Below are 14,188 nucleotides of genomic sequence, written 5' to 3' on the forward strand. Positions count from 1 at the left end.
CTGAATCAAAAATCACCTGCATTACTCATTAAAAAATACAACCGGCTGGACTGGAATCTCTGGAGGTGAAACATTTTTAATGAGGGCTTCCAAATGATCCTTAGTACACGGAAGTTGAGGACCTCTGGCATATAACATACTTCAAGTATAATACAAAGCACATCATCCTAACTGCTACAATGTTCTGGTATATTTACTTTTTTGTCACGGGAGGTTTCAATCTTGATTTGGCTCTAAGACAGAGACCTCAGAATAAAGAGCATTACCAAAGACTCCTTCTCTCCAAAGAAATCTGGGGATTTAAGTTAAGCAAGCAACCACAATGTAAACAGGTACAAAATAATTACTTCAGCACCATTTAATTAACTTCAAGCTTTGGGAAAGCTTCTATCTACAAACCTGATGCTAACAATTCATCCTTAATAGGATGATCATAATGCTCAACCTTAACTTCTTCATCTTCAAAGCCTTTTACTAGCTAATGATAACCTAACCCTTTGAGAGAAGGCGTTACCAGTTTCATGACAAAGATATTTAAAAGATTATGCAATCTACCCACAGCCATTTAGCAATCTGTGTCAGAGTGATTATAATCCATGAGTAGGAAAAGTATGTCAGGCATAAGGGAAATAATTTCAATTAACTAACATTTATTGAGGACCTACTATGTACATAAGATGTGGAAGGCAGTGGTAAAAAAGATGAGTAAGAACTACTTGAGGCCAAGCACAGTGGCTCACATCTGTAATCCCAACATTTTGGGAGACCCAGGCAGGAGGATCCTTGTGGCCACGAGTTTGAAACCAGTCTGAGTAACACAGCAAGACCCATTTCTTTAAAAAAAGAAATATATATATATATTAATACCTAATTCTGTGAAAGCAAAAAACAAAAAACTACAACTGCTAGCAGAGACGGAGGAAGACATCATAAATGATGTGGACTTTAAAGGATGTTTTTGGCCAGGCATGGTGGCTCACACCTGTAATCTCAACACTGAGAGGCTGAGGGGGGCGGATTGTTTGAGCTCAGGAGTTCGAGCCCAGCCTGGGCAAAATGGCAAGACCTTGTCTCTACAGAAAAATAGAAAAATTAGCCAGGTGTGCTGCTCCACGCCTGCAGTCCCAGCTACTTGGGAGGCTGAAGTGGGAGAATCACCAGAGCCCCAGCAGTTGAGGCTGCAGTGAGCCATAATTTTGCATCACTGCACTCTAGTCTGGGCAACAGAGCAAGACCCTGTCTCAAAAATAAATAAATAAATAAATAAAGTTTTCAAGTTTTCTATAGAAATGGGAATATGTATTCCAACAACTTAATAATGGGGCACATAAAATACCAGAACACAATCCAAGGATGAGATAACTTCCAATAGAAGTATAATAATAATAATGATGTAAAATCCTACAGAAATTACATAAAAAAAGATACAGTCATCCCCACTTAAGTAACTTTTTAGTTTAATTCTAACCTCTTTAAATAGATAATTTTTTTCAATTTGTAAAAACCATTTTCTCCTTGACTTTTACAGTCCCTTAAACCATACTCATCAGCTACCATAAATAGTGACTATTATTGTCATAAATCTTAAAGTGAGGCAAAAGAACTTGAGAATAACAGAAATGAATAAATGTTGCTCTGGTTTTCAAGGAAGGCTTCGTGCCCAGATCCAAATTTGTCAGAAATCTAAAAGCTGGATTTTAATCTAATGACAAAAAAGAATGAAGTCAAGTATAGCATTTTAAAATGAGAGATGCATGGAAATAAGTGAATTAGCAGACCACTAGATTAAATCAAAACTTGATGATGGCCTCATTTGGAATTGGGAAAATCAGAAAGAGGAAATTTAGTCCAGAAAACAAAATAACTAGATTAGTGATATCAGTGCTGTATTCAAAATAAATACAGTAAGGGCAAGTATAAAAAGTGCTGCTTGTTGTTGGTGGTGGTGGTGGTAGTGGTGATGGTGGTGGTGGTGGTATGGGGAGCCAGGGAACAGGTGATGACAGGAGAAGTATAATGCTAAATTAAAAGTGGAAAGTTAGTTTGGAATTATAGCCAGAAATCTAGGGAGAGGTCTATCAGGCTATGGGAAATACACCTCTGAGATGAAGTGAGTTAAGGAGCAGATATGAAACATGGTCATAAAAGAAGATGATCACAGGTAATGTACAGAATATAAAAACAGAAGGGCAGAAGTCAAAATCTTAAAAAAAAAGTCTAATTAATGGGGATAAGCACAAGAGATGTCATAAAAATCAAAGACAAATATAGTCTCTCACTAAAACAAGGGGAGTTAAACTGCTCCAAAAAGACTTAACAGAAGAAAGCTGATAAACCTGAGGATTTGTAAGTAAGAGATCATTGTAACTTCTGACAGGGCAATGTCTGTGAAATGAAGAGTGGAAATCACTAGGTGAATAATGGAGCAAGTGGTGAGCAAGTACAGGTAATGACTACAGAGCTAGTCTTACAAAAGTGTCAGAATTAAAAAAGAAAGAATAGTTTAGAGTTGGAGGAAAGGATTTTCTTTCTTTCTTTTTTTTTTTTAAGAAAAGACAACCCGGCTTCTTATAGAAAAAAAGGAAACCGTAAGAGAGAGTAAAACAAATTATTTAAAGAGTAAGTAAATGATGAGAGAAAAAGCCTCAAAGAGACAAGAAAGAAAAAAACAGAATACGAACATTTTCCCCCAAGTTAGATCAGAAAGTGTATGGTGCAATCAATCTTTTCCGATTTCCTTATAGGACAGGCTTTTTGTACCAAGTAATCCTGTTTTCACAAGGAAAGCTTAGAAGTGCAGTCGATTTCTTTTTCTTTCATTTACAAAAAGAATGCACAGAGGCAGTGGTTACCATGACTGCAAAAAACAAAACTCTGCACTGCTATTTGTTTATTTAGGGCCAACACTACTCTACAAAGTCCTGAAATGGCAAGCATACAAAATGTTCTAAATTTTCCTCAAATATTCCAAGAGCAAGGGCTTACTAGTTTAGTATTTCTAAGCAATCATCATGAAAGAATACAAAAAGAAAAAAATACATAGAAGCGACCTGTTAGTTTAGAAGATACAGAAAGATTAAAAAAGTCTATAATAATTTAAAATGCACTTTTCTTCCAGATAAAAATTTCTAAAAGGTAGTTTCTAAAAATCTGAAAATATTACATTATTTAAAATAAGAAAGCGATAATGTGGGTACTGAAAAATGCCACATGGTCAGGCATGGTGGCTCCTATCTATAATCCCAACACTTCGGGAGGCTGAAGTAAAAGGATCGCTTGAACCCATGAGTTCAAGAACAACCTGGCCAACAAAGTAAGACTCTGAGACTTCTCTCTATAAAAACTTTAAAAATTAGCCATGGGGTAGTGGTACATGACTGTGACCCCAGATACTCAGGAGGCTGAGGTAGGTGGATCGCTCGAGCCAAGGAGGTCCAGGATGCAGTGAGCCATGATTACACCACTGCACTCCAGCTTGGGTGACAGAGTGAAACCCTGTTTCAAAAAAGAAAAAGAAAAGAAACGAAACGAAACATGCCACAGACTTTGAAGTTATACAGACAGGACCAATCTTACATTGCAGCACTACCACTATAACTCAGAAACTACCATTTACCTCATAAGATGGTTAGAAGAATCAAGGAGGTAGTATAAGTAACAAATTTTATACCTACTGCCTCACAGTAGATACAATCTCAAGTATGAATACTTGTTTGGCTTTATAGAGTTAATGTAACTTCATAAGCTTATTAATTATTTTCAATAATTCATTCCTTCCACAAACAAAATTTATTAAGTGCCTGTTTTTGTGTTAGATACTAAAGATACTTGCGCTAAGGCAGTACCTGCCTTTCACGGAAGTTAAAATTTAACTCTTTAAATTAGCTGGTAAAGGTATACGAAAATAGTGCTGATAGTACTGGGGAATGGGGCACAAACTAGTTTAGTCTCAGTGTAAAGCAAATTGAGAAAACCTATGAAAATTTAAAATACACATTATCATTTGACCGAGTAATTCTACTTTATCTAAAAGAGAAAGGTCGGCTGGGTGTGGTGGCTCATGCCTGTAATCCCAACTTTGGGAAGCAGAGGCGGGAGAATCACTTGAGGTCAGGAGTTCAAGACCAGCCTCACTAACATGGTGAAACCATGTCTCTACTAAAAATGCAAAAAAAAACTGGCCGGGCATGGTGGTGGGCGCCTGTAATCCCAGCTACTCAGGAGGCCGAGACAGGAGAATCGCTTGAATCTGGGAGGCAGAGGTTGCAGTGAGCCGAGATTGTGCCACCGCACTCCAGCCTGGGCAACAGAGGAAGACTGTCTCAAAAAAAAAAAAAGAAAGGTCATTTTCTGCTACACTATAAAGTTAAAAGTATGGAGAAAGCCTGTGTGCCAACAGGTTAAATATGTGGCAGTATAATGATACAAAGAAATATCAGAAATATTAGAAAGGCTCCTAGTTAACAGTGTGAGGAAAAAAAAGAAATATTAGAAAGCCATCAAGAAAAATGAAATAAGCCAGGTGTGGTGGCTCACACCTGTTATCTCAGCATTTTGGGAGACCTAAAGCATGGTGGCACATGCCTATAGTCCCAGCTACTCAGGAGGCTGAGGTGGGAGATCACTTGAGTCTAGGAGGTCAAGGCTGCAGTGAGCCATGACTGCACCACTGCACTCTAGCCTGGGTGACAAAGTGAGACACTGTCTCCAAAAAATAAATTTTATATATATATATATATATATATATATACACACACACACACACACACAAATATAAACACATATATATTATACATACACACATATTGCACATGTACCTATGGGTACAACCTATGGGTTGTTTATATGTGTATATGTGTGTGTTATATGTGTGTGACACACATATAAACCCATGGTATACATGCAATGGTCAGAAGGATGTACAGCAGCTTTAACAGTGGTTATTCCTCAGAAGAACAAACTGGAGAAATTAGGGGAGCAGGGAAAGGCCCTTTTTTTCTGTGTATGTCCATATTATTTGAAATATTTATTTCATCATAACGTGTAGAAAATAAAACAAAACAAAGTAATATTTATTTCATACTTTTTAAGTAAGAATAAAATATTTCTCCAAACAGCTGAGGTTGAGTCTTGCGTAAGTTTGGGTTGCTTTTTTTTTTTATTTTGGTTTTTAAGAGATGAGATTTCATCAGGCTGGAGTGCAGTGGTATGATCATAACTCGCTACAGCCTCAAACTCCTGGGCTCAAGCGATCCTCTCACCTTAGCTTCCCAAGTAGCTGGGACTAAAGGCACACACGACCATACCAGGCTAATTTTTTGTTTTTTTTTTTAAATAGAGGTGAGGTCTCACTTTGTTTCCCAGACTGGTATCAAACTCCTGGCCTCAAGTGATCCTCCGACCTTGGCCTCCCAAAATGCTGGGATTACAGGTGTGAGCCACTGTCCACTCTTGCATACTTTTTTTTTTTTTTTGGAGACAGAGTTTTGCTCTTGTTGCCCAGGCTGGAGTGCAATGGCGCAATCTCAGCTCACTGCAACCTCTACCTCCTGGGTTCAAGAGATTCTCCTGCCTCAACCTCCCGAATAGCTGGGATTACAAGCATGCACCACCACGCTTGGCTAATTTTGTATTTTTAGTACAGACGGGGTTTCTCCACATTGGTCAGGGTGCTCTCGAACTCCTGACCTCAGGTGATCCACCTGCTAGGCCTCCCAAAGTGCTGAGATTACAGGTGTGAGACACAGCGCCCAGCCTGCAAACTCTCTTATCTTCATTGTCTGGTCACTCAATTGCAGCAATTAAAGAAAGGCACTTCCATTTCCAGTTGAAATGCTACGAATATTTTTTAAAGAGATGGTGTCGGCTGGGTGCAGTGGCTCACACCTGTAATCCCAGCAGTTTGGGAGGCCAAGGCAGGTGGATCACCTGAGGTCAGGAATTTGAGACCAGCCTGACCAATATGATGAAACCCCGTCTCTACTAAAAATACAAAAATTAGCTGGGCATGAGGGAGCATGCCTGTAGTTCCAGCTACTTGGGAGGCTGAGGTACAATAATCGCTTGAATCTAGGAGGCAGAGGTTGCAGTGAGCCGAGGTCGCACCACTGCACTCCAGCCTGGACAACAGAGCAAGACTCTGTCTCAAAAAAATACACAGGGTAAGAAGAAGGGAAGAACAGTGGAGGAGCGTGTTAAAAAGTCTGCAGTAAAAGGTAACATAGGCCAGGCACAGTGGCTCACACCTGTAATCCCAGCACCTTGGGAGGCCGAGGTGGGCGGATCACCTGAGGTCAGGAGTTCAAGACCAGCCTGACCAACATGGAGAAACCCCATCTCTACTAAAAATACAAAATTAGTCGGTCATAGTGGTGCATGCCTGTAATCCCAGCTACTCAGGAGGCTGAGGCAGGAGAACTGCTTGAACCCAGGAGGCAGAGGTTGTGGTGAGCCGAGATCGCACCATTGCACTCCAGCCTGGGCAACAAGAGCGAAACTCCGTCTCAAAAAAAAAAAAAAAAAAAAAAAAAGAGGTAACAATACTTTTTTAAAGAAAAAATGAGAGTTAATTGGCCAGGCACAGTGATTTACACCAGAGGCTGAGGTGGGAGGATCACCTGAGCCCAGGAGGTCAAGGCTGCAGTTAGCCTTGATTGTGCCTCTTCACTCCAGCCTGGATGACAGGGTGAGATCTTATCCCAAAAAGAAACAAGAAGAAGAGGAGGAGAAGAGGAGAAGAAGAGGAGAAGGAGAGGAGAAGGAGAGGGGAAAGGAGGGGAGGGGAGGGGAGGGGAGGGGAGGGGAGGGGAGGGGAGAAGAAGAGAGAAGTGAGCAAATAAATACAAGTATAAGTCTTAAGAGCAATCACACATACACACACAAAGCAAAACATATAAGCTAAAACCAGCAGAAGGTCCAGGCACAGTGACTCAGTGACTCATGCTTGTAATCCCAGCACTTTAGGAGGCCAAGGCAGGTGGATCACCTGAGGTCAGGAGTTTGAATGCAGCCTGGCCAACATGGTGAAACCTCGTCTCTATTAAAAATACAAAAATTAGCCAAGTGTGGTGGTGCGTGCCTGTAACTCCAGTTACTCAGGAGGCTGGGGCAGGAGAATCGCTCGAACCTGGGAGGCGGCGGTTGCAGTAAGCCAAAATCGCGCCATTGCATACTCCAACCTGAGTGACAGAACAAGACTTCATCTCAAAAAAAGAAAAAAAGTAGAAGATGCACAAATTTGACTTAGTGAATATCTACAATCCTGCACCCCTAACTGCAGAATACATATTCTTTTCCAGTGTTCATGACACATTTACCAAAATAACCATAAACAATGTTCTGACAAAATAAGTCAGAACAAATTTCAAAAGACTGAAATCATATGTAGTATGTTCTCTGAGCACAATGGAATTAAGCTAGAAGTAATTAATAAAACTATAAACAGAAAATAGGCCAGGTACAGTGACTCATACCTGTGATTCAAGCACTTACGAAGGCCAAGGTGGGAGGATCGCTTGAGTCTAGGAATTTGAGGCCAGACTGGGCAACAAAGGGAGGTAACAAGACCCTCTCTAACAAAAAAAAAATTTCAAATTACCCAGGCCTGGTGGCACATACCTGTAGTCCTAGCTATTTGGGAGGCTGAGACAGAAGGATCACTTGAGTCCAAGAGTTCAAGGCTACAGTGGGCTACAATCATGCCACTGTACTCCAGCCTGGGTGAGAGAGTAAGACCCCATCTCAAAAAAAATGCAAGGAAAAGAAATGCCCAACTGTTTGGAAAGTAAGCAACATACTTCCAGATAACCAATGGATGAAAGAAGAAAGCAAAGAGGAAATTAAAATATATTCTAAAATAAAAATTTACTTAAAAAAAAACACCAGGAGAATTTGAAAAATAACAAAAATAATTTCAACAACAAAAACTAGGTAGAATCTTAATATGGGGCCGGGCACAGTGGCTCACATCTGTAATCCCAGCACTTTGGGAGGCTGAAGTAGGCGGATCACCTGAGGTCAATAGTTCGAGACCAGCCTGGCCAACACAGTAAAACCCCCATCCCTACTAAAAATACAAAAATTAGCCAGGCATGCATGCTGGCCCATGCCTGTAATCTCAGCTACTCAGGAGGCTGAGACAGGAGAATCACTGGAAGCCATAAGACATAGGTTGTAGTGAGCCGAGATGGAGCCATTGCACTCTAGCCTAGGTGACAGAGAAAGACTCTGTCTCAAAAATAAATAAATAAATAAATAATAAAAAGAATCTTAATGTGGAACAAGAGATTTCTGAGTATCTGACTAAGTTCACACTACAATATATCCCATCTCTTAATGTTTTCCATCATACATTTTTATTTTTCTACATTTAACAGAAAATATACATTTATCCCCAGTACACAATAAACATTTACCAAAACTGACAATATATTAGGCCACAAAGAAAGCATCCAATCCTACAAGAGAAATATACAAACTATGTTAAGTGAGAGATGTTCCATGCTGTTAGGCTAACAATTTGAAGGTGTCAATTCTCTACAAATTAATCTATGAATTCAATATATTACTAATCAAAATTCTAGTTGGGGCCAGGCACGGTGGCTCACTCACACCTGTAATCCCAGCACTTTGGGAGGTCAAGGTGGGCAGATCATTTGAGGTCAGGGGTTTGAGACCAGCCTGGCCAACATGGTGAAATCCCATCTCTACTAAAAATACAAAAATTAGCTGGGTGTGGGTGCACATGCCTGTAATCCCAGCTACTTGGGAGGCTGAAGCAGAAGTATCGCTTGAACCTGGGAGGTGGAGGTTGTAGTGAGCTGAGATCATGCCACTGCACTCCAGCTTGGGCAACAGAGCAAGATTCCGTCTCAAGGAAAAAAAAAAAAATCTAGTTGGATCTTCTAAGTAACTCTATAATCGTAACTGAAATTAAAATTGAAAAACAACCCCCAGACATCTAAGTCAACCTTGAAAAATAACAAAGAGGAGAAACTTGTCCTTTAAGATATTAAGACATAACTCAAAACCATAGTATGAAAAATAGTATTGGCCTGGTAGAATGGCTCATGCCTGTAATCTCAATACTCTGGGAGGCTGACGAAAGAGGATTGCTTGAGCCTAGGTGGTCGAGGCTTCAGTGAGCTGTGATCACGCCAGGGCACTCCAGCCTGGGTGACAGAGCAGGACCCTGGACAAAAAAAAAAAACCACACCAGTATGGGCCAGGCATGGTGGCTTACACCTGTAATCCCAACACTTCAGGAGGCCAGGGCAGGAGGATTGCTTGACCCCAGGAGTTCAAGACTACCTGGGCAACACAGCAATAACCCTGCCTCTACAAAAAATTTAAAAAAACAATAAAACAGTATAGTATTTCCATAAGCATAAACATACCAACAGAAAAGAACAGAGATCAGAACACAACACACATGAGAACTTAACGTATTACAAAGTGGCACCACAAAGGACAAGTTGTCTAGCAGAATGAACAGAATGAATTAAAGGCCTAAATAGTAAAATTGTATGTATGTATAAAGTCACAATGTAACAGTATCCTTTAGTGTGGGACCAAAAAAAGTCAAAAGTCACAAATCTCTAATTACTCTTGAAAAACAATAATAAAATAGCAACTCCAGTAGAAAATAGTGAAATGGGCAAAAACAAATCTTAACAGGCATTTCAGAGAGGAGGAAAGCAAAAAAAGTTAGCATGGATATAAAGAGTTACCCAAACTCATTAGTAACTAAAGAAAGGCTATTAAAAAGGTAGCTGATGCCAAATATTGGCAGGGAAGTGGAGATACAAGAACTCTCATACGCTATACTCCTACGAATGGACACTAGAGCAGCATATCTAGAGGTGATATTTATTTTAAGTACACATATACTCTTCCACTCTTGGTGTCTATCTCAAAGAAATTCCCACACCAAGTCCACGAGGGACATTGCATCAGGGTATTAACTGCAGCAATATTTGCAGTAGCAGAGAATAGGAAACAATTTAGGTACCTATCTCTTGAGGGTGAATAGTTAAAATGCAATGAATTGACCCTACAAAGTACTATGTAGCAGGTGGGAGTAGTGACTGTATGTATACAGAGTTACCACACAGATGAAAATATAATGGTTAAAAGAAAATAATAAAATAAGCTCTATAGCTAAATACCACTTATGAAAACTTAAAAGACATACATATAAACCAACACAGTAACCAGGTATGCTATCATCTAAACATGTTAAATAGAGGGTTGAGGGCATTAGTAATTTTTTTGGGACAAGCATAAACTGTGCATGTGCCAGGCAGGTCAGTACTATCCTAGGCTAATGCAGACATATGGTCACCCTACATATTAACCACTATCCTCCGTAACCTAGGAAAACAAAGTCATGATTAAAAAAAAAAAATCCAACTCACCATGTAAAAAAAAAAAAAAAAAGAGTACTGCTATGTTGTACAGGCTGGACTCAAACTCCTGGGCTCAAGCCATCCTTCCCTGCTTAGCCTCTAGAGTAGCTGGGATTACAGGTGTAAACAACCATGTCTGGCTACCAATTCTGTTTTGTTTGTTTGTTTTTTGAAACGGAGTCTTGCTCTGTCACCAGGTTAGAGTGCAGTGGCGCGATCTCAGCTCACTGCAACCTCCACCTCCTGGGTTCAAGCGATTCCCCTGCCTCAGTCTCCCAAGTAGCTGGGATTACAGGCACGCGCCACCACGCTCAGCTAATTTTTTTGTATTTTAGTAGAGACGGGGTTTCACCATATTAGTCGGTCTGCTCTCGAACTCTTGACCTCATGATCCGCCTGCCTCAGCCTCCCAAAGTGCTGAGATTACAGGCATGAGCCACCACGCCCAGCCTCAATTCATTATTTTGCTTTTAACTATGCTGACTTCCCACACTTCAGAACATCAATGAAACATAAACCACAAAAATATGCTAAAACCCTTACATAACTTATTTGGAGGTTATGATCACTCATCAACATGGATACTTACAAACTAATTACATTAATAAGTAAAATTTTGTAACATAATTTTATACCTTGTGTTACAATCTCAACCTAAGATCTCTTACAGAAAAATTCTTCCAAAAGTACATAATGCCCAAACATAAAGAGTTCAAATCCAAAGGGTCAGTATTCCACACAGTTGTAAAACAGGGAATAGTTTTAGGTTAGGCCAAAAGAGTTCACTATTCTTGGCCAGGCACGGCGGCTCACATCTGTAATCCCAGCACTTTGGGCGGCCGAGGCAGGCAGATCACGAGGTCAGGAGATTCAGACCATCCTGGCTAACATGGTGAAATCCCATCTCTACTAAAAATGCAAACAAATTAGCTGGGCGTGGTGGCAGGCGCCTGTAGTCCTAGCTACTTGGGAGGCTGAGGCAGGAGAATGGCGTGAACTTGGGAGGCGGAGCTTGCAGTGAGCCAACAGGGCACCACTGCACTCCAGCCTGGGCGACAGAGCGAGACTCCATCTTGGAAAAAAAAAAGAGTTCACTATTCTTTATCTTCTTTTTTTTTTTGGGGGGGCAGAGTCTGGCTCTGTCGCCCAGGCTGGAGTGCAGTGGCCAGATCTCAGCTCACTGCAAGCTCCGCCTCCTGGGTTTACGCCATTCTCCTGCCTCAGCCTCCCGAGTAGCTGGGACTACAGGCACCTGCCACCACGCCCGGCTAGCTTTTTGTATTTTTTAGTAGAGACGGGGTTTCACCGGGTTAGCCAGGATGGTCTCGATCTCCTGACCTAGTGATCCGCCCGTCTCGGCCTCCCAAAGTGCTGGGATTACAGGCTTGAGCCACCGCGCCCGGCCTTTCTTTCATTATCTTTTCAAGGGTCAAATTTATTCCATAACTGATTCATCTTCACCACTTTTAGAGGAAAAAGTTTCTTAACACTAAAAGTTTTAAATAACACATCAAAGTTTGAATCCAAGAAGTTTAATTTTCTACATTTCTCTGAAATTAGATTCCTACCAAAAACAAAACACAATGGTTGACAATTGCTTTAAGCAACTTCTAAATTTAAGTTCAAAAATAATGGCTGACAAGTTTTTAAAGTAACTTCTAAATTCAAGTCCAAAAATATCAGACCACTTCAATCATCCTAATTCTCCAAACCCTAATCACAAAACCAAATCTGAGTAAAGTCACTAACCACATAATATGCAAGAAAGTTGTTTGGCACATAAGAATAATTCCCTCTAACCATAGGTTTCTGCCAAATCTCTAAAATAATATCCTATTTCTTAATTCTAAATTTGCCACAAAATATAGTGTTAGACCTTAAAGGCCCAAAAGGAGACAAGAATGGGTATAAACTTCAGATATAATGATTAAACAAAAGTAACTTTAGGGTGCTTTTGGCCCCTCTCTAAAACCCACACAGGAAGTGAGCCTGGAAACAGCAGCCCCTAGGCAGGCTGCTAAGTCACCTGAACAAATGTAGATGAAAGAGCACTAGACCTGAGGGAAGGGCTATTTTTTTACGGCATGTATTTGTCTCCTCCACTAGACTTTAAGTACATCCCATGAAGCAGGGACTGTGCTTCATTCTCCACCTTACTGAATGAAGGAATGAATGAACGAACAAAGGAACAAGCAAGCCTCACCATCAAAAACTAGGCTCTGGATTACCTCCAAATTTCTGTCTGGCAAGACTAGCGAACATACTTTGTGGGTATTTTAAGCATCATTTCTTTCAGGATTCCAATTTGGGTCCTAGAATACAGATATAAACTAACAATGCTAAAGATGTTTAATTTACTAATGCAAATCTTCATATATAAATATGCTATATAATGTCTTTTCAAGAGGCTTAAAGTATGAAACATTTTTTCAAATGGAAAACACTTTAGTCCCCCTAGAGATAGTTTCCCAGAGCATAAAAGCAAATGTATACACTATAAATTAATATCACCAAGTAGAGGGAAAGATAGCAGCACAAGTATACCTCTAATAGAGACCACAAGGCCCAGACTTTCAGTCTGCTTACAGGGATTTATTTTTTCCCAAAGCCAACTTAAAAATACTGAGAAGAGCCAGGTGCAGTGGCTCATACCTGTAATCCCAGCTACTCAGCAGGCTGAGTCAGGAGAATTGGTTGAGGCCAGTAGTCCAAAACCAGCCTGGGCAACATAGTGAGACTCCTGTCTTGAAAAATAAAAATACAGCCGGGCATGGTGGCTCACACCTGTAATCCCAGCACTTTGGGAGGCCAAGGCGGGCAGATTACCTGAGGTCAGGAGTTCAAGACCAGCCTGACCAATATTGAGAAACCCCGTCTCTACTAAAAAATACAAAATTAGCCATGCGTGGTGGTGGGCTCCTGTAATCACAGCTACTCGGGAGGCTGAGGGAGAAGAATCGCTTGAACCTGGGAGGTGGAGGTTGCAGTGAGCTGAGATCGCACCATTGCGCTCCAGCCTGGGCAACAAGAGTGAAACTCCGTCTCAAAAAAAAAAGAAAGAAAAACTAAAATATAGGCCAGGAGTGGTAGCTCACTCCTGTAATCCCAGCACTTTAGGAAGCCAAGGCAGGAGGATTTCTTGAGCCCAAGAGTTTGAGATCAGCTTTGGCAACATAGCAAAACCTTGTCTCTAAAAAAAAAAAAAAAAAAAAAAAAGCCAGGTGTGGTAACACATGCCTGTAGTCCCAGCTGCTCAGAGGCTGTGGTGGGAGAATTCATTGAACTCAGGAGGTCAAGGTTGCAGTGAGCTGTGATTGCACTACTGCACTTCAGCCTGGGCAACAGAGCAAGATCCTGTCTCAAAAAATATATATATACTACATATATGCCTACTATGTACCCACAAAAAAAATTTTTAAATAAAAAATGCAACAAAAAATATAAATATACACATATATAATAAAATATTAAGGAAAAATATTGCAAAAACAATCTCTGCACAATATGCCTGCTCCTCTCCCTACATACTGCCTCCTGAAATCAGGCTGCAGGAAATTACTGAAAATTATTGTCCTGTATTTCATATCCCTATATGCTACTATTCCCACTTTCAGTCCCAATACACTTCTAGACACCACAATTCCAGACAGCCAGGTAGAAATTGTCTATAAACGGTAGGTACACTTACAGTATACAACAGCTCCCACCTTCACTTTTTCAGATGTTGGTGGAAACTACTGATTGAACAACATCAAAGAGTAATAAGTGAGGTAAAGAAATAC

General features: G+C 40.4%; 1 protein-coding gene across 4 annotated transcripts in view; it reads right to left on the reverse strand.

The window, feature by feature from the left end:
- ATAD2B (ATPase family, AAA domain containing 2B) overlaps positions 1-14,188 on the reverse strand; it is a 175,188-nt gene that overhangs the window by 152,511 nt on the left and 8,489 nt on the right. The window lies entirely within an intron of this gene.

Source organism: Theropithecus gelada, chromosome 13, assembly GCF_003255815.1.
Source record: "Theropithecus gelada isolate Dixy chromosome 13, Tgel_1.0, whole genome shotgun sequence".
In the NCBI taxonomy this organism is placed as follows: Eukaryota; Metazoa; Chordata; class Mammalia; order Primates; family Cercopithecidae; genus Theropithecus; species Theropithecus gelada.